Below are 20,995 nucleotides of genomic sequence, written 5' to 3'. Positions count from 1 at the left end.
TTCTCCCAGTTGTTAAGTTGTCTATTTGTTTTATTGATGGTTTCCTTTGCTGTGTAGAAGTTTTTAGTTTGATGTAGTCCCATTTGCTCATTTTTTCTTTTGTTTCCCTTGCCCAGTTAGGCATGGTACTTGAAAATATGCTGCTAAGACCAATGTCAAAGAGTGTACTGCCTTTATTTCCTTCTAGAAGTTTCCTGGTTTCGGGTCTTACATTCAAGTCTTTAATCCGTTTTGAGTTGATTTTTGTACATGGTGTAAGATAATGGCCTGCTTTCATTCTTTTGCATGTGGCTGTCCAGTTTTCCCAACATGATTTATTGAAGAGACTCTCCTTTCTCCATCATATGCTCTTGGCTCCCTTGTCAAATGTTAGCTGTCCATAAATGTGTGGGTTTATTTCTGGGCTCTCGATTCTGTTCCATTGATCTGTGTGTCTGTTTTTGTGCCAGTACCATGCTGTTTTGGTTACTATGGGTTTGTAGTATATTTTGAAATCAGGGAGTGTGATACCTCCAGCTTTGTTCTTTTTCCTCAGGAATCCTTTGGCTATTCGGGGTCTTTTGTTGTTCCATATAAATTTTAGGATTCTATGTTCTATTTCTGTGAAAAATGTTGTTGGGACTTTGATAGGGATTGCATTGAATGTGTAGATTACTTTAGGAAGTATGGACATTTTAACTATGTTAATTCTTCCAATCCAAGAGCACAGAATGTCTTTCCATTTCTTTGTGTCTTCTTCAATTTCTTTCAACAGTGTTTTATAGTTTTCGGTGTACAGATCTTTCACCTCTTTGGTTAAGTTTATTCCTAGGTATTTTATTCTTTTCGTTGCAATTGTAAATGGGATTGTATTCTTAATTTCTCTTTCTGCTACTTCGTTGTTAGTGTGTAGAAATGCAACCAATTTTTGTATGTTGATTTTGTATCCTGCGACTTGACTGTATTCCTTTATTGTTTCTAAAAGTTTTTAGTGGATTCTTTAGGGTTTCCTAGGTATAAAATCATGTCATCCGCAAAGAGTGACAGTTTCACTTCTTATTTTCCAGTTTGGATCCCTTTTGTTTCTTTTTCTTGCCTGATTGCTCTGGCTGGGACTTCCAATACTATGTTAAATAAGAGTGGTGACAGTAGGCATCCTTGTCTGGTTCCTGTTTTTAGACCATGTCTTATTTATTCTGTTTGTTTTTTGTTGTTTGTATTCCCTTCTGGGAATGTGAGGGCAGGAAATTTTGTTGATTTTGTTCAGGAACACCTCAATAAATATTTGAGTAAATTAACGGATGAATGAATGAAGTGCAGTAGAGTGTTCTAGCAGTGACGAGCCAGAGAAAAAGCCCCCACTTTGGTTTGACTGACCCAGACTGTAGTGAGGTGGGTCCCCATGGTTGAGTCAAGCACTTGCATGACACTGAAAATGAGCCTCCTTAAATTTTGTACCCTAGGCACCTTACCCCACCTAGGCCTGATCCTGGCCCAACATGATAAAGTCTGTTCCTTAACTAAAAATATCTGAAAAAAGAAGATGATAAAGAAATGACAAGGTGTATCTGGGTGAATTTTAAATTGTATTCCCTATAAATCCAGGCACATGCATTTTTTTCTTTTTTTTGATAGAGTAGTCTACTGATCTTAAGAGAAATAAGGAAAAGAAACTATTTTCGTCTAGGGAATGCAGATGTTTTCAGAAGATGGCTATGATTACCATATTTTTGAAAGGTTATTTGAGTCCACTGCAGAAAAAGTTGTGAAATTGTACATTAATTTTTGGAAAACATTGGAATATAATTATTTACTCTACTTGCTACTGGTTAGACAATGTTTAATTCAGTTCAATTCAGTTCAGTTATTAGCATTTCCCTTCTCAAATGTGCAAAGATCCCTTAGTTATCTGGAAACTTCCTAGACCTTAGAAGTTAATATTCAAACAGTAGCTGAAAGGCAGCAAGCTGTGGGCATGGCATTCATACATTTAGAAACCCTATGCTGAACCTCTAACTGGCGTCAACTCTTCTGTATTCAGATCGCAATATTGCTGTCTGCTTAGGTTTTGATAGTGAATTCACAAAGAAGCTCCCCAAAAGGATTCATCGTGTGACCCAGTACCTCAACCATATCTAAAATGCTACTCTCTACTTCGTAGAATAAAGATTTCCAAGAGACAAGGGAGCATGCTAGGTTGTTATTCATTCATTTGCTTATTTCCTGCTGTAGTAGCAATTGAGGCAGAGATCTGGAGCCTCAGGAAAGAGAAAGCTTGCTCCTTTACAAAATTAAAATTCTTCTGACTACTTTAATGTGTGTGGTTTTATCATTTTGCTTGTATTTAAGTCACAGACTGAAACTGGCATTTAAAGTGCCATGGCATTATAATTAATATTAATTATAATGGCACTAACCCGAGATCCAGGATGTGGTGTGGGAGGAAGCACCGTGGTCCCTCTGCAGGACACTCTCCTTAAAAGCAACCTGTCACTCTCCTCCCCTGTGGCTGCTGTTCAATTTAATTCAACTCTGAGCGGAAGTGGCCACCTCTGATGTGCAGATCTCTGAGCTCCTTTTGAACCCCAGTCCCTCATTAATACGTAACCCGAGCAGCCAAAGAATAAATCTTCCTCTCTCTCTCTTCCTGGCAACACCTTCAACCACGCACAGAATATTTCTGTCCTTTGCAAATGACAACCCAGGGATGCAGGCTCTGAAAGAGACTGTGGGCTGTTGTTTTTTTCTAAGTGTCTTTTTGGAGAGGGCACCACAAAGAAAAACTCCGGCAGGAGCATATGTTTGTAGGTGCTTTTTATATCCCAAAACGGAAAAAGGAGGAGGGCACTGCGGGACTGCAATTTACATTGGAATTATTTATTTATATGTTAAACACAGACTCCCTTGGAGGAGTGTTGCTTCCAACTCACACAGCAGGCCAGAACTGCCAAACCAAGTCTGGTACACCTTCCTTCTCTGCAGACTTGGCAACTCAGTCACCCAGCTGTCAAGCAAGTGCGTTTGCCTCCTATCCAATCCCAGGTGCCAACCAGACTCCTTGAGTTTCTTCCGTGTATGCTAATCTTATCCTTGTGCCTAAGACACAGATCTGCAGTAAACTTGCCTGGATATAGATCTGCTCTGCCACTTGCTAACTTCATGACTTTGGACACAAGGCTTCCTGACTCTAAATCTAAGTTTTCGCATCTGTAAAATAGAAGTAATGCTAGCTCTAATCTCATATGGTTTGTCTAGGGACCAAACCTCTGGAAGGAGTTTGGCTCCGTGCTTGACATAGAGTACTTGCTCTATAAATAGTAGCTATTATTATTTTTATTATCACATTTCTTATTGGCACCATACAATAGCTGCCTCCCAGGTAATTTTCATAGAGAAGATTCTAAAATTCTGGTATGTGCTAAAGATTTCCTGGTTTCTGCTCAGTTTATGTTCACCCTAAAGTAGACCCCAAAGCCAGGATCTAGGCGCATGTGGTTTATTTGGGAGGTGACGTCAGGATGCATGGTGAGAAACTTGGGAGGGAGGAAGGCCAGTTAAGGGTACGTTAATGTAACAAGCATGTGTGGAAGCCAGGTCATATGTAGTCATGAAGGCCAATTGTTAATTTTTCAGGACGTTTGCAAGCAAGTTGTTAACCAGGGCCATTGTTAAAAATCGAATGATATAAAATTTCAATTAAATCAATTATGTTAAAAAAACAAAAGCAACAACTTCTAATTATTTTACTAATTTCTATGTTCTTGAGGTCATTTATTTTTGTTGTATCCACGTGGTGGAAATATAACAGCGTGCTTCTGCACATCTCGTCCCCACCCCGTGATTAGTGACAGCACATTGGTAGCCTGAAGTCAGCCATAGGGGAAACTGGAAAACACTACAGATCAGAGCAATTTTCTCAGTGAGCTAGTTGTTAAGCATTTACTAGCACTCCATTGGTTAATGTGGGGGTTACTACTGTGGACAACTGGGGTTCAATCCAGCTGGGAAGGCTTTGCGACAATGTATGGCATGTGCCTGACCATTGTTCCACTGAGGTTTGAAGAAGCCAGGTGCAGTTTGCCACAGTGGGAACAGCTCAGCCTGTCCCTCCCATGGCCAGAAAACAGCCACAAGCAGAGACCCGGAGACTTCTAGAATGTACCACAGTGTGTGCTATAAGCAGGAGGACGTACAAAACATTCCGTTTTAAAAAATTTTTTAAAGTTTTATTTTGAACAGGTTTTAGACTTACAGAAGAGTTGAAAAATATAGTGAGCTTCTGTATACCCCTCACCCACATTCCTTTAATGTTAACATCCTATGTAATCGTAGTACAATTATCAAAGTCTGGAAATTAACAGTGGCACAATGCTATTAATTAAACTCTACATCTTATTCAAATTTTACCAGTTTCTTCACTAATGTCCTCTTTCTATTTCAGGATCCTATCTAGTATCTCACATTGCATTTAATTATTATTTCTCCAATTTGTAAGAGTTCCTCCTTCTTTCCTTGTCTTCCATGATCTTGACACTTCTGAAGCATACTGCTTGTATTGTAAAAATAATAAGTTTACCAGTCGAAAAACCAGGAGATACCACCTGTGATGGTTAATTTTATGTGTCAACTTGACTGGGCCACAGGGTGCCCAGATATTTGGTCAAACTTTATTTTGGGCGTGTCTATGAGGGTGGTTCTGGATGAGATTAACATTTGAATCCGTAGACTGAATAAAGGAGATCGTCCTCCCCAGTGTGGGTGGACCTCATCCAGCCAGTTGAAGGCCTGAATAAAACAAAAAGGCAGAGTAAGATGGAACTGCTTGTGTCTGAATGACTTCAAGCTGGGACATTGCCTTTCTCCAACCTGGCTCTTCCTGGGTCTTAAGCCTGCTGACTTTCAGACTGGAATGACACCATCCATCGGCTCTCCTGGGTTTCCAGCTTGCTAACTGCAGATCTTGAAATTTGTTTAGCCTCCATAATCATGAGAGCCAATTCCTTATAACAAAGCTTTTTGTGTTTGTGTGTGTGTAAATACATACATATATATATATATATATATATATATACACACATATATACATACCTAACCAAGCGATCAAGGTCAATATCACCAGTAATAAGACATACTGACATCATGAAACTCTTGAAATGATGCACGACAAAGGACACAACATCATTTCTGTGGTATTCTTGCCCAAAATGCATAAACTCATTCCAATCATGAGAAAACATCAAACTCAAACTGACTTTCTTCTGATTTTCAAACTACAATTTCTGTGAACCAGAAAACCACGGATTCTTCTTGGGACTCTCCAATCCCCTCCTAACATGCAGGATTTCTTATCCTGGCCCAGGTATCAAGTCTTCTCTCTTCTACTGCCAAAAAGATACAAGAATTGAGATAAACCCTTTAAAGTGAACCTCTACAACTGCTGATCTCAAGAAAGCTAATCTCTCTTAGTCTCACAGGCTAATTTCTCTTACTCTCCGTAGCATTATACCCAGTCTCAGGAGCCCTACGCCAAAGCAGGCCTGGGATCCTTGTTCTACGGCTATTAATGACCAACACTTCCACTTCAAACTCCTATGTAGCTCCTTCCTCTAGAGACATACCCAGAGTGCAAGGGTAAATGGGACCAGAAGAGATCTATAACCTGTACTCAGGACCAGTGCTCCCTACATCAACATGGACCCTGCGATTAAGTCCAGTTATTCAAACCCAACTTCCCCCTTCCAGATGATGAGTTTAATCTGGGAGTGGGATGGCCTGATTTTAGATTTTAAAACGATGCTGCTACTTCAGCATCTTCATTTGATTGACAGTTTTTAGGGTGTGAACCTTATCTCTCTTTAGTTGCAGCATGGAATTCTAGTGATGCCTCTTAAATGTATGATTCCAGCCCAGAGATTCAGATACATATAGAAAACTGCCTACTGAACATTCTACTTGGGTATGCCATGAGCCCCTCAAAATCACTATCAGCCTCCTAAGACACTTCTATGTTCCCTAATCAAGGAATTGGAAATGGAACAATCATTGACTCTATTACTCAAGCCAGAAACTTAAACACTGTCTTTGGAGCGCCGCCTCTCTCTCATTCCTATGTATACTCACTCCCTAAGCCCTGTTATGTCCATTGGAAATATCTACCTCTCTCCATCTCCACTGCCACTATCTTAGTCCGTATCTCACCTGGACTATGAAAAAAGCTTCCTAACGAAACCCTTGACATTTCCTCCTTCAATCATTCTTCATATAATAGCCAGTGTGGTACGTCTCACACACAAACCCTATTATAAGTCTCTCTGATGCCTACGATCCTTCAATGTCCAGAATTCTAATAATCCGGCATTGCTTATCTTTTAAGCCTCATTTCATTCCACTCTCCCCCTGGCAACCTGCCGTTCAACTATACTGAATTTCTTTCAGTTCCGTGAAGGATCCAGGCTCTTTCTCACTTACAGGACGTTGTACAAATAGCTCCTCTGCCTGGAGTGTTCTCCCCTCTCTTCACCTCTCCAACTCCTACTCATCTTTGGTTCTCAGCTTTGATGGTACTGGAAATCTGGTCCCCAGATTTGAGTGGATTCCCTTCCTCTCTACTCAGAGCTCCTTTATTTCCAGTTGTCACTTACTTTTCCATAACCCCAATTGATAATAAACCCTGGCAGGGAAGTGCCTGAATCTGCATCAGCTTGTAAAACAAGCTTCTAGCACAGTGCCTACTATGTGGTGAGAGTTCCACAAATATTTGCCGAATAAACGAATAAGTGAGTTTTGGAAAGCCATTATCCACTACTCATGACTCCCCTAGTTTCAGCATTACCAGATAAACATCCAGGCAGTCAACAGGAGAAGCAAGTCAAGAGGTGCTGATTGTGGAAACTGAGTTTCTGAGGGGAGTTCTAAGAGAGTTTACAGTTCTGGAGCTATCTTTATTACTTTTCTTGCTTGCTTGGTGGTTTTTAAATTAAAGGTAACAGTGTATTTTTTAATTATATATGTATAATTTAAATGTATATGTATAATGCTTATAAATAAAGAAAATTATTAATCCATTCACCAGAAACAATACTTTTCTCTAGATTTGTTTCTCCATCTATCACAATTGTGATCAGCTGTATGGTTTTTAAAAACACTACTCATAAACAACATTTTAATGGATGCGTCATAGTCTATTATTTGCCCTGGCACTGTGAGCTGAAGCTATTCATCTTTTGATTCAATGGTTTAAACTATCTCTAGAAACATTAAAGAAATTTTAACTGCAATTAATATAAGCCTGAATTTCCAAAGGAAACTATTCTGCAATATATTGCTCTCAGCTGGGATATTTACCAAATAGATAGAGTTTCCCCAAATTGCTGGTCAAAGAATCCCCTGGCACTTTTTAAGAAATCAGAATCTCAGGCCCTGCCCCTCCATTGCTATAGAATCCCCAAGAGCGATGTGGGCTCTCTAATGCCTTTATTTACCTCATGAGATGCTGGAGCAGTACAACAAACACTAGACTAGGAGTTACAGAGACAAAACGTCTAGGTCTAACTCTTCCCAAACCCAGAGACTGTAGGAAAGCTACTTAATATCTCCAGGCATCAAGTTTTCTTACCATAAAATGCTGATTTTATTTCCTCTACTGTCTATTGCCCAGGAACGTTGACCAAATCCAATGCAAAGATAAATATATAACTGCTTTGAAATTTACACAGCTCGACACTGACATAAGGCATGATTAGTATCAGATAAAGGGCACAAATATATCATTTCTATTTGTATAGTTTAATCAATAGCCTTGCACTCTTGCTCCTTTTTCAGTTACCAAGTTAAACCAATTCTAAATGCTTCTGAGTGAAATTTAAATCAAACAGTGGTAACAACTCATGCTCTGGGCAAAGCTTTCTATTTAGATAAAGTCTCAGTTTTCTCTGTCTTCTGAAAATAACTTTTTGGCTAATCACTAGAATCTGCAGGAAGACCAACACCTCAGAAGGCAGTGGTTAGAAGATGGTCAGAGGCCGACTTCCTCAGAATCAGGAGATTCTATACTTTTCAGCTTTGACCTGATTCTTTCCCAACTCTGTCAAAAATCTTTTCCAGTTTTGTGAAAGATTAGCCATTTTAACTTAAAAACAATATTTTAAAATACTAAAAATACTAAGAGTATTTAATGATTTGAGTAGTGCTTACAATTTTTTTCATACTTTTCACGTAAGATACCATACATATTGGTAAATAGAGCCAATTTTACTGTTTTACTCATTACTCTGTTTCTCAAGTACTTATGCATGAAAACTTGTTATGAGATCACAAAGCTTGACTAATTCAATATTTATTCATGGTTTTGAATAAGTAAAACATTAAATATTGAATATATCATATTATATAACATGTATAGGTAGAGAGAGAGAGAGATTACCATAAGACCAGAATGACTATTAGTTCCCATGGAGGCAATACATCATAGTGGAAAGAACGTAGAGTGGGAGTCAGATAGACAAGGTTTCAAAAGTGGAATCTGCCATCGTTAACTGCAGTCATTTCAAGCAAGAATTTCGCCTCCATAAGTATCAGTGTTGTTGTCTAGAAAACAGGAATAATAGCGTCTTGTTGGTAGAATTTGGAAGGACAGCGTAGATAACATGCAGACGCGAAGTAGGTGTTCACAAAGATTAGTCTACTTCTCCCGTCACTGGAGCTGATGTTTTGTCTTTCATTTACACTCCAAGTTTTCTACCTGTCACTATACGGCAACTTTTATCCAATTTTGCTGATGTGCTGACAAGATAGATTTTTTTTCCTTTTTCACATTTCAAGCTTTTGTTTGGTATCCCAGCCCACTGTTCCACTGTGATTGCATTTCTCTTCTGTTTACAGGAGAAAGGAAAGGAATTATGAAACAGGTTAAAGGATCAAAAATAATAATAATAAAAGTGCCTGCAGTGTGGGCAAGAAGCAAATATCAATTAATGCAGCCCAGGAGAAGTGAAAGTGAGGCTGGCCCCAAGAAATCCATTCACTCACTTCACCTCACGACATTGCTTTTGTTGACGGTCTGCTCGATATGTGATACTGCTCCAGATGTTTTAAACACTGGCTGTCATTTCTAACACTACCCTTCCTCCATTTTTGACACAATTTCCCTTTTCATTTTGCTTAGATTGTTCTTTACATCTTTTTTTTCTTTAAAGATTGGCACCTGAGCTAACATCTGTTGCCAATCTTCTTCTATCTTTTTTTCTTCTCCCAAAAGCCCCCCAGTACATAGTTGTGTATTCTAGTTGTGGATCCTTCTGGTTGTGCTGTTCTTTACATCTTGCGCCGTTTCCTTGACCTGAACTGCCTTCCTTCTCTCCCCTCTTCCTCCTCCATCGATCTGAACCCCATTCATCCTCCCAGGCTACGGCTTCAGTAATATCCTCTGTGAAGTCTTCTTGCCTGCTCGAAACCTACTTGGTCTTTCCTTCCTCTGCATGCCTCAGTTTCCAAATTTGTGAAATGGAGATAATAATAGTACTCATCACATAGGATTGTCATGAAGATTCTACTACGACGTATCTAAATCACTCATCAGAGTGCTTGTGCTTCAAAACTGTAGCTAATATATTATTAATATTGTATCATTACCCCTAACATCATTGTGGTTATCACTATTACTCCTGGGTGCCCATAGTATTTTGCTTGTGCTCTATATCTGGTGTTTGTCTGATTCTGACTGATACTGGAGGAAACTACACGTGTGTGTCCTCCAGGACACCGTGCACTGCTGGCAGAGAGCAAGGCTCTTTCCTTACTGTAGCCAGAGCCTCATCCAGTGCCTGGTGAAGAAATGACACTTATTAGATGCCTACCAGGGGAAAAAAATGGGCAAATCCTTTGTTTGCATAAAGAAAAATTCTAAGACATCCTTATCTGCAGTTTAAATTTAGCAGTTCTTACCATGAAAGGTGTCTTGAGCATGCAATGTGATTACAAGAGGATTTTCTTTGTTGTCTTTTCTTTATTGAATGTTTAATGGTAAATTGGCTTTTCCTTTTGCAAGGTAGTCCCTAGGGACCAAAGATTTAAGAAAAAAAGTGTGATTGTGCAGACTTGGAATAACTGGGCTCTCGTCTCCCCGGGCCTGAGTCTCACCTTTGGAGTTAGCAAGGCATCATGGGAGGCTCACTCAGGCACTGAAGTCCCTGGAGGACCATGCAGCTTGGTATTGTCAGACTCAGAGCATGATCCTCGGCTGAACATATTTGAAAAACACCATTTTCCTGAACTCATTTAATTAAAACATCTCACTCTTTGTAGTTTGTTACTTTTAAAGAGATGGTATTGTGGTTAGAGAGATATTTCTTGTGCCAGCTTGCATTCTCTATGCAAGCCTGATTTGCAGGGTTAGCAATTACAGTTGTAATACATTCAGGAGGGAGGGCCTGGATCATTCCATGCTGGCCACTTCCCTTATGTTTGAAGATTGAGGGAGTCAGAAGAATTTGGCTCTAACTAGACGGGATCTTACTTCTGTTCAGGCTACCAACGGAGGGCTCTCTCCCCTGGGGCTTGCTGTGGAAGGTGGAGACTGATCTCCTGCTCTCTACATCTTGGGTAGGACTCAGCACTCTTATGTTTGGGAAACTTCCTTCTTATAGAAACTCCTACAGAGAAGGGTATTTTTGAAATTGTACCCTAAAAATGAATTGGAGTTTTGAAACCTTAATGGAAAAAATTATAATCTCAAACTTTCAAGTGTTAGGAGAAGTTGGGGACTTGGATTTGCTCTTTGGGACAAATAGTTCTTTCTACAAAGGCCATTTCTATAGGCTTTTGGTGAGGAAAAGGAAAAGCAAAGCCAAAAATTAAAAATAAAAAAGCAGAATCTAAGTAATTCCATTAAAATACCAAATTTATCTTAATTGTGGTGAAGTTTAATCTCTAGATGTCATTTCCTTCAGGAATTTTTTTCATAAATATAGATTAAGATTGCACTTCCCCTGAAAATTGCTTTTGAAAGATACATATGTGTGTGTGTGTTTTCTCATTGGGATTGGAAACCAGAAGATGATAAGAAGAGTTCTAGAACATAATCTCATCTCATGCTGGTGGAAGAATCATAAAGACACCAGACTTTGATTGCTGACAGCCAACAAGAACCGTATATTAACGTAATATGCCACAGCAATGCTATTCCAATCAAATTTCCTAGATATTGGTGAATATACTGGTACTAGATATTTGCGATGTGATAGAAAATCTTCCAGGGGATTCTAGGGCAAGGCCAAGGATTAATACCAAGGATAGGGAATGCTAGTTTTGTTATTGTTGTTGTTTTTGTTTTAATAAAGGCAGTGAGCATCCCAAAAGCCAATCATCTCAGAGGGGAAGGGATCTGGGATGCAAAGTGGAGACTCAGAAAGCAGACCTGAACCAGGTGTTTGCGGCCTGGACCACACAGGGAGGGAGAGCTGGAACTGGTTTTCTTTCTTTCTTTCTCTCTTTCTCTGTCTCTCTCTCTCTGTTCCAGAGAGTATGGCAGACTTTCTCCATTTGAAAGCAGGTTCAGAGCTGGACTGTGAAGCATCCAAAGGTCACAAGGGAGGGGGCTGGAACCTCATGGATAAGAGATTAGTCATGTTTAGTATCTGAGCTTCAGCTCCTATGAGATGTAATTCCCTCCTGTTCTACCCAAGTTTTCAGTGAAGTTTTGCTAAAGGTTTTAGCCTGGTTTGGGCGGCATAGTGTGGATACTGTGGCCATGCTTAGCACGTCGGTAAAGAAGAAAACACCTTCCCTCTACCCACCTCCCATTCCTTAACCCCGTGTTTCCTGAGACCACTGTTGTGGCTGCTTTTCAAGGAAGAATTCAAGTTGTGGAAATGCATGAGGTGACTGGCAGGAGAATAAGAATGGGAGCAGAGGGAAGCTGTTTCCATATGTTCTGGGGCCGTCTGAATTTGTCAGCTACTAATGGTTCCACGACAGTTATGCAGCTGGGCTTAGAGCTGGGGTTTGGTGGGGCAGTGGCAGAGGAAGAAGAAGGAAAGGCAGGACTGGGGCATCTCTCACGAGTGCGGATTGGAAGGCTTCTACGGCCAGCATCAAATGCCGGATTATAAAGGGCAAGGGGAACACTTATTTGGATTTGGCTGAAATCTCAGATTCTTAAAAATTGTAACTTCTGGGCCGGCCCAGTGGCGTAACGGTTAAGTGCGCACATTCTGCTTCAGTGGCCCAGGGTTCACCAGTTTGGATCCCGGGTCCGGACATGGCACTGGTTGGCAAGTCATGCTGTGACAGGCATCCCACATATAAAGTAGAGGAAGATGGGCACGGATGTTAGCTCAGAGCCAGTCTTCCTCAGCAAAAAGAGGAGGATTGGCAGCAGATCTTAGCTCAGGGCTAATCTTCCTCAAAAAAAAAAAAAAATCATAACGTCTAATAGAAGAGACATAGTAATGACAATGGCATAGTAATAATTATAGTTTTAAGGTCATCCCGCCAGCCAAATGAAGAATTAGAAATGGATTTCTGACATCTGCCCAACTAGACTGATGATAATATCCCTTTTGTTTACCTTAAAAAATTTTTCCTGCTATGAGGAACAAAGAAAGTGACAGAAACATGGAAAGAATCATCAGAGCTTAAAAAAAAGAAGGACATACGAGATAAAAATCCTTTCAAATGCAGGTGTGACAAAAAGACATCTCTGCAAGTCAGTCTAGAAAGTGGCTGTGATAATTCAGAGAAATTATTTAGCACTCAGGAAAACATTGCCGTGGAATGATGGGGGGGTCTGGTGGGAGAAATTGTCAAAAGACTGGCATCAATCACCGTTAAGTGTGGCATCTCTGCTGATTATGTGTACCCTGCAGTGAGCCTGCCAAAACAGATCTCTGACACTGAGATGACGCGCTGATGGGTGACTGTGAGGATGATTGATGGGGTGGCCTGCCAGCATCTGGGACCAGAAGGAGCGAACTGCTGAGTGTTTTGAATGCAGAGCAATTCTTCGTGATCCAAGGATTAATTCCCTGAAGCTTAAAGTACACAATGAGAAGGAGAAGACTTCCTGTGGCGTGGCTTTCCAAGTGTGTGGGCTTATCCCCATTATTTGCTAGAGAAACCAAAGGTTTGGAATGGTCCAAGGTTGGTCTAAAGTATCCGAAGAATCTACAAAGAAAAACTTTTAGAATGTTTCTCATCGAGGCCTGTAAATGTTCCTTGTGTTTTCTTCATACTTTTTAATGAACCCAAGAATAATAGCAACTACCACATTTTGAGTGTCATTTATGCACTCTGTACTTAATATAGTATTTCAAATCTAATACCTACCCTATGAGGTAGATATTAATAAGCCCATTATATAGCTGTGAAAACTGAGGTACAGCGCAACTATGTCATTGGACTCAGGCCACCCAGCCTATAAGTAATGGACACCCCCTGCAAGTCAGGAATGTCTGACTCTATTGACTATTCTCTGCCCACTCTGTCACACCACCTTCTCCCAAAAAGCTGCTTACAAAGTACTATACACTGAGTCTGTTCAGATTATGTAACCACCACATGAGCAAGGATGCCTTAATTTTGAACTTATTGTTTAGAAAGATTAGGTTTCTCATAGACTTGAAAACTCAGAAATAATAGTTCAACTATAATACCATTCAGTTATAATAATAGTTCAATCATAATAACTCACTGCCAACTCCACTCACTTCAGTCTTCCTGTCATGGGGCCAAACCTGATCAGGGCCAGTCCAAGTCCTGCCTGGACAAAAAAAGTTAAGTAGTGTTGCTCACATACCTATTAACTGCTTATCAGGTTTATCATGGTCTAGATCACTACTGTCCAGTAGAAATAGAATGCAAGTCACAAATGCTAGTCACATAGTGAGATTTTAAATTTTCTAGTCGCCATACTTTAAAAAGTAAAAGGAAATGGATGGAATTTATTTTAATAATAGTTTTTATTTAACCCAATATATCCAAAGGTTATCGTTTCAACACGTGATCAGCATAAAAAGAAACTATGCAAGTTTTTGTACTATGTCTTTGTACAGAACATCTCAATTTGGACTAGCCACATTTCAAGTGGTCAAAAATAGACACGTGTGGCTAACGGCTACCATATTGGACATCATAGTTCTTGATAGTAAATGACTTGGCTTAACTGACTCAACTTCCTGTATTCAGACCAAACCTCTACCTTATCTGTCTATCCATCTGTCTGTCTATCTATCAAGCAATTTATTTATTTATACATTTTCTCAAGGAATTTGAGAGGAGCTGACACTCCTTTAAACATCCACCTACCTGTTCTCAGGCTCTGATCATCTCAAACTTCTAAAACCCTGACTTTGACCTAAAGTTGCGACCCCTTCCTGTTCTTCTGGCTCCAACCATTCTAGCCATTGCCCCATGATTCTGCATGGCCCTGAGAAAACTGTGAGCTTTCTTTGTAACTTAATTATCCTTTTGTTGGTAATGCTCACAAATCATTAGTGGCTATCTCAATGAATTCTCACAAAGTGAGCTTACCTAAGTAACCCGCACCCAGATCAAGAAATCTTACCAGCACCTCAGAAGCCCTCTTCCACCCTCTTCTGGTCACTGTCCCCCTCCAAGGTAACTACTATCCTGTCTTCTAACACCACAGATTAATTTTGCCTGTTTTCAACTTTACATAAGTGAACACTTCTAGGACTTACTCTTTTCTTTCTGCTTTCTTTCAGTCATGTTATATGTGCGAGATTCATGCGTGTTGTTGTATGTAGTTTTAGTGCTTTCATTCTCACTGATATAAAGTATTCCATTTTATGGTTATATCACAGCTTATTCATCTATTCTACTGTTAATAGATACGTTCTACTTTCTGGTAACTACAAGTCATGCTGCTATGAACATTTTTTTACACGTCTTTTGGTAGAAAAGATAGTTGTGTGTGTGTGTGTGTAGAACTGCTGGATCATAGTAGATGAGTTCTGCAGTAGATAGAATAATGGTCCCCCAAAGATATCAGGTCCTAGTCCCTGGAACCTGTAAATTTTCCCTCATAATGAAAAAAGATCTTTGCAGATATGATTAAGTTGAGGATCTTGAAATGGAGAGATTAAGCTTCAGGTCCTAAATGCAATTTGACATGTCCTTATAAGAGGGAGGCAGAGAGAGACTCATGCACACAGAGGAGAAGGAGATGTGAAGACAGAGGCAGAGATTTCTGTGATGCAACCATAAGGCAAAGCATGCCTTCACCAGTCACCAGAAGCTGGAGAAGGCAAGGAATTGATCCCCGCCCCCAGAGTCCCGAGAGGGGGCACAGCCCTCCCAACACCTTGATTTCAGCCCAGAGGTGCTGATTTCAGACTTCTGGCCCTCAAACCTGTGAGGGAATTCATTTCTGCTGTTTAAGCCACTCAGTTTGTGATCACGTGTTACAGGACAGTAGCAGTGCTAAGTAGTTTTCCCAATTTATAATTATCTGTTTAAAAGAAAAGTCTTAGCTTTCTAATTACCAGCAACGTTAAAATGCAAAGGATAAGCTCTAAAGAGCAAGGTTTAAAAAAAAAATCACCAAAAAATCACCATCCAGAGGGCTCAGAAGAAAAATATACTCTAAAAATAATTTGTTGAAGGACACAGATGAAAATTTTGGTAAACTGTCTAGCATCCTCTCTAAAATGTGAGAAGAAATGGACTCCTTTAAGAGCAAAAAAAACCCCAAACCAAACCAAACCAAAAAAGACTAGGTAAAAATGAGATGAATTAAATTCAGAATAATTGCAAGATAATTCAAATTGCAGCCTGTGAGTAAAACAGCAAGAGGCTCTATGGGAACTCTCTGCACTATCTTCACAACTGTCCAGTACGTATAAAACCATTCCAAAATAAAAAGTTTAGTTTAAAAAAAATCAAGGGGAGTGGTAAACACAGAATTCAAGATCATGCCAACATCTGGTAGGAAGTAAGAGATGGGATTGTTTGGGGCCGGCCCCGTGGCCGAGTGGTTAAGATCACATGCTTTGCTTCGACAGCCCAGGGTTTCGCCGGTTCGAATCCTGGGTGCGGACATGGCACTGCTCATCAAGCCATGCTGAGGCGGTGTCCCACGTGCCACAACTAGAAGGACCTACAACTGAAAATACACAACTATGTACTGGGGGACTTTGAGAGAAAAAGGAAAAATAAAATCTTTAAAAAACAAAAAAAAGAAATGGGATTGGTGATGAGCACACCTTGAAAAGTATTGGTAGTGCTCATCTCTTAAGATGGATGTTAAATTAGGAGTATTCATTTCATCACGCTCCATAATGTATACAATCATATTATTTCATTCATTGAATATTATATAATTACAACATTAAAATGGTATCAAAATAAAAACACACAATTGATTCAGTGAAGATCAGATCTGATGCTGTAGAAGCAAAACTTTAATATTTTCTGTGAAGAAATGAAAATAAGAAGAAAAGATATGAAACGTCTTGCATACAGAAAATGGAGAATTAGAGCCTAGAATGAACACAATAGCAGAAAGAAATGTTTCTTGTGTTGAGGGAAGAGCTGTGTATTGAACAAGCCTCACTCCAGGCAAACTAATTAAGAGACCAATTTCTAGATACAGACTGGAAAAATTTTTTTAAGTACAAGGATAAAGACAAAATACCTTACTGGTATTCAGGCTGAATAAAAGAGGACATTTCTAACAAAGAAATAGTAGTCAATTTACCGCAAACTTCTTTTCTGTAACATTACATTCTAGAAAATAATGGAACAACACCTGGAGTTCCAGGAGAAATGTTGTGGCCCAAAAATTATATAATAAAAAGAAAATGTTGTTCTTATACAAAGGCAACACAAATGCATTCTCATAAGTTAAAAATCCCAGAAAATAGGCTGCCCACATACCCGTCTTGGAAAAAAGTGGTGACTCCCCAATCAATTGAGATGAAGAAATACCAGGAACTCCAAAAATTTGGAAGTCATAACATAAACATAACCATATTTAAAAATGTCTGAATAGTGTTATACAGCTGTTTAAGAAACTGAATATGAAAACAAAGGATAATTGTTTCATGAAAAGTTACATAATGTATAAAAATAATTTTCACGTCTGTTATCTGGATGTTAAAACCAAAATATAAGATCTGGATCTTAATCATATATATATATATGTGTATATATACATGGTATACATATACATGGATATATCTCAGTGACTTTTAGTCAGACTCCCTTCTGCCAGCCCTATACCAACATTGACTAGAACCCTAGTCATCCTTCCCACCAGTATTCACAACCTCAACAACACAGCCTGCCTAAGACACCATCAGAAATGACCTTATTATGCTCTGTTCTTTATCTAAATCACTTTAAGAAGGTCAAGACTTTGAGGTCGTTTTTCTTCACCTGGACACTACTCCCTGTATAGCTCTGTAAACTCCTTACACTGATCTAGTCTCTTATTCTCCTCAATTCCAAAAAACCTTTCAATGTCTACCAATCCCTACATATTCAGCTCTTTCCTGAATGATTCCTTTGCCTCTTTATTCTAACTAAGATCTGATTCTCTCCTGAGGACATTGCTCTCAGTCATCCGTCCCAAAGAGTAGCTACTTCTCTCCCACACCTGTCAGGGCTACCGGAGCCCTGACTCACTGTCACTCTCTAAAATTAGTCTTGTCATAATTATTGAGTATATCAATACCAATATCCTTGTAGATCAATGCAATAGATTTTTCTTCAGTGATGGAAATGTTCTATCTCTACTCCCTAATATGGTAACCACTGCACACATGTGCCGTTGAGCACTTCAAATGTGACTAGTGTAACAGGAACGAACTGAAGTTTGGCTTTTATTTAATTCTAAATAAATAATTAAATAGCCATGTGTGCTAGTGCTACCATTTTGGACAGCACAGACATTGATAATAATTTCAGTAGACAATGCTCTCAGTTCTTTGGTCTCTATTCTTCCAAGCAGCTTGTCCTCCACACTACCTCAGGAATCTACTTTCAAACTCGAGAACATATCGTTACCAATAACTGCACCTCCTCCAAAAATTTGATATAAAGCATTCAACTAACCAACCACCATTCTCTATCTTTACAGCTCATTTCCTCTGGTATGCTCATTCCAACAACGGCACAAATTCACCTGTACATATATCTCCAGTTCCCTTGCCTCTCTCCATTTTACTAATCTGACAAAATACTAACCCTGATTAAATTTCACTCTCAATCTATTCCCACTGGCACTCAGGTTACTAAACGGGGCAGGTGAAGAACACACAACCATGCTGACCTGTCTCACTTAAAGCTTATATCCACCAACCTCAAGAGAACTTTTACCTGTCTCTCAACCTCACTACATCTCTCTAGTCCATTCGCTCTCACTCTCCTAGACAATTATGTTACACTCCTCTACCTTTCAACACCTCCTCTCACTATTTATCCTCTGCTGAATATTTGATCCCTACTGTGCTGAGAAAATAGAAGTAATTAACACAGAATTTCTATAATGCTTCCACCAACACATCTCCCAGCCCACCTGCATCTGTCCCCAAATACTCTGCTTCTGTTTCTGTGTTTGACTGTGCAGTGGATTCAGTCCCCTATAGCAATTATCCCCCATATTTCCTGTGTCATCAGTTTCTCCCTCTCTTCTGGATATTCTCATCAGTATGCAAACAAGCCATAATACCTCTCACATTACAAAAAATAAAAAGCTTTCTCTGACTCATTTGATTCATTTCCCCTTCAGCTATAATCCTATTTCTCTATTCTCCTTTATAGCAAAACACCGCGAAAGAATTAGTTGCAACTGATATCTTTGTATCCTCGTTCCAATTCTCCCTTGAATCTATATTTATCAAGTTTTTGTCTGCACTGCATTCACTTAGATAGCTCATGTAAAGGTATGCAGTGACACCCACATGGCAAAATTTGACTGTCACTTCCCAGTCCTCCTCATACTTCACCTATCAGCAGCATTGATATAGTTAACACTCCACCCTTCGGAACATTTTTCACTTGGCTGCCACGATTCTTCTGTTTCTCGGTTCTCCCGCTGCAGCACTGGCTTATTAGTCTCCTTGCTGGTCCCTCCTCACCTCCCTGACCTCTAAATACGAATTCCTGCAGAGTTCAGTCTTCTGATGGATTTGTACTTACCTATTTACACTCACTCCCAGTAGCTCAGGAATGAGACATCGTGACTTAAATACTGTCTAGGTGTTGATAAATCCCCAAATTTATTTTTCCAATTCAGAACTTTCTCTTGAAGTCTAGACTCACATTTCCATGCCCTGCATTTCCAATTGCCTGCTCAACATATCCACTAAGATATCTAATAGGCAATTCATACGTTATACACCCCAAATTACTCCTCTTGTAGTGCACATCATCTCAATTAATGGAAACACTATTCTCTCAGTTGTTCAGGACAAAACCCTTGGATTAAGTCTTGAACCCTCTCTCTCTCTCTACATCGTGTATTCAAACCATAAGCAAATCCTATGTCCTGTTTTGCTTTCAAAGTTTATCTTGAATCCAAGCACTTACCATTTTCACCACCATCATCCTTCATCTAGACCACTCCAATAATGTCCTGTTATCCCTCTTATCTTCTTAAGGCCACTAGTAGACATAATTATACTATTAAAACAAAAGTCAGATCCAGTCACTGCTCACCTGAAACTCTGCAATGGCTCCCATTTTACTCAGAGTAACGGTTTTCGAAATGTCTTGGAAAGCTTGACATATCTGGCCCCACTTGTGTCATCAACTGTGTGACTTCATATCCTACAAGTATCCCCTTAGCTTCATCCCCTCCAGCTACACTGCCTCCTAGCTGTTCTTCAACAAACATTCTAACCTCGGAATGTTCACTCTTCCTAGAATGCTCTTCTCCAAGATACCCACGTGATCTGCTGCCTTTCTTCCTTCTGGTCCCTGCTTAAATGTTGCTTTATCACAGAGCCTTCCCTGACCACTTTATACATAATTTCAGCAACTCGACACTTCACATCCCTTTTATCCTGCTTTATCTTTCTCCATAACACATTATCACCACCTAAGCTAACTCTATATCTAGAGCTTATGTATATCTACATCTATATCGACATACTAGAGAAAGAGAGTTACTTATTTTTGAAGGCAGTAATTTCCATGCTCTATTCCTGGCATTTATGGCGATCACTAAATATATTTTTAAAAGATAAAGGAAAAGAAGCAATTAAGAGGGAAAGAAAGGAAGGAAGGAAGAAAAACAGGAAGGAAGGAAGGAAGGAAGAAGAAGAGAAAAGAAAGCAAGCCAGACTGAGATACAGTGGAGAAAGAGGTCATGTGGGAGGTGGAGCGGCAAGCTACACTTGTTGACTTTCACTCTGATGATGGCACTTTCTACTTGATTCTTACTATTAGAGAAATAATATTTTTAAATTGTATTTGAAAAATATAAATGGCTACCGCTAGTAGAATCTAAAATGGAACATATATTTTTCCACTGAAAAATATGAAAGCAAAAGAGTAAAAAAGCTCATATGTCAAAACAATTCTAAGAAGATAAACCCTCCTATTAAGACAAAAAAAATTCTCTGATCAAATAAATTAACAAATCCCATGATTGTTATTTAAAGGAAATACACATAAAATTAAGCCATGAGAATAGGATAGACAAAGGTCTATCAGTCAAATCAAATTTAAAAAAACAGACTTTGCAATATTAATATTGGACAAAATTGAATTTAAAATAAAATCATTAAAGAAGGCAAAGAAAATTCCTTTATGATGATAAATATGATATCAGTTTTGTGATTAGGTTACCAAAGACAATGACTTCCATCTTGCCAGCCTACTCTTACTCCGTCTCCATCTCTACGTCCATATTCATCTCCATCTCTATCTCTCACATGTTGTCTTTGATGAAGCAAGCTGCCATGTCATGAGATGCTCTATGGAGAGGCCCAGATGGCAAGGAACTGAGGGAAGACTCTGGCCAATAGCCTGCAAGGATCTGAATCCTGCCCCA

At 39.3% G+C, this 20,995-nt stretch overlaps 1 long non-coding RNA gene across 2 annotated transcripts in view; it reads right to left on the bottom strand.

Moving 5' to 3' along the window:
• The window catches only part of LOC111770094 (uncharacterized), a 77,685-nt gene extending 57,848 nt beyond the window's left edge, over positions 1-19,837 (bottom strand). The window contains exons 1-5 of one of the 2 annotated variants that reach the window (XR_011431470.1): positions 19,657-19,837; positions 13,667-13,735; positions 11,393-11,580; positions 9,922-10,031; positions 8,298-8,849 (exon numbers count right to left, since the gene is read on the bottom strand). This is a non-coding gene — a long non-coding RNA (uncharacterized lncRNA). Of the gene's footprint in view, positions 1-8,297; positions 8,850-9,921; positions 10,032-11,392; positions 11,581-13,666; positions 13,736-19,656 lie in introns of those variants that run through there. The other variant, XR_002803049.2, reaches the window with a different exon arrangement.
• Between the last annotated feature and the right edge of the window lie 1,158 nt (positions 19,838-20,995).

The sequence above is a fragment of the Equus caballus genome, chromosome 23 (genome assembly GCF_041296265.1).
Source record: "Equus caballus isolate H_3958 breed thoroughbred chromosome 23, TB-T2T, whole genome shotgun sequence".
In the NCBI taxonomy this organism is placed as follows: Eukaryota; Metazoa; Chordata; class Mammalia; order Perissodactyla; family Equidae; genus Equus; species Equus caballus.
Note: the sequence above shows the minus strand (reverse complement) of the source record. Positions and strands in the feature narration are given on the sequence as shown.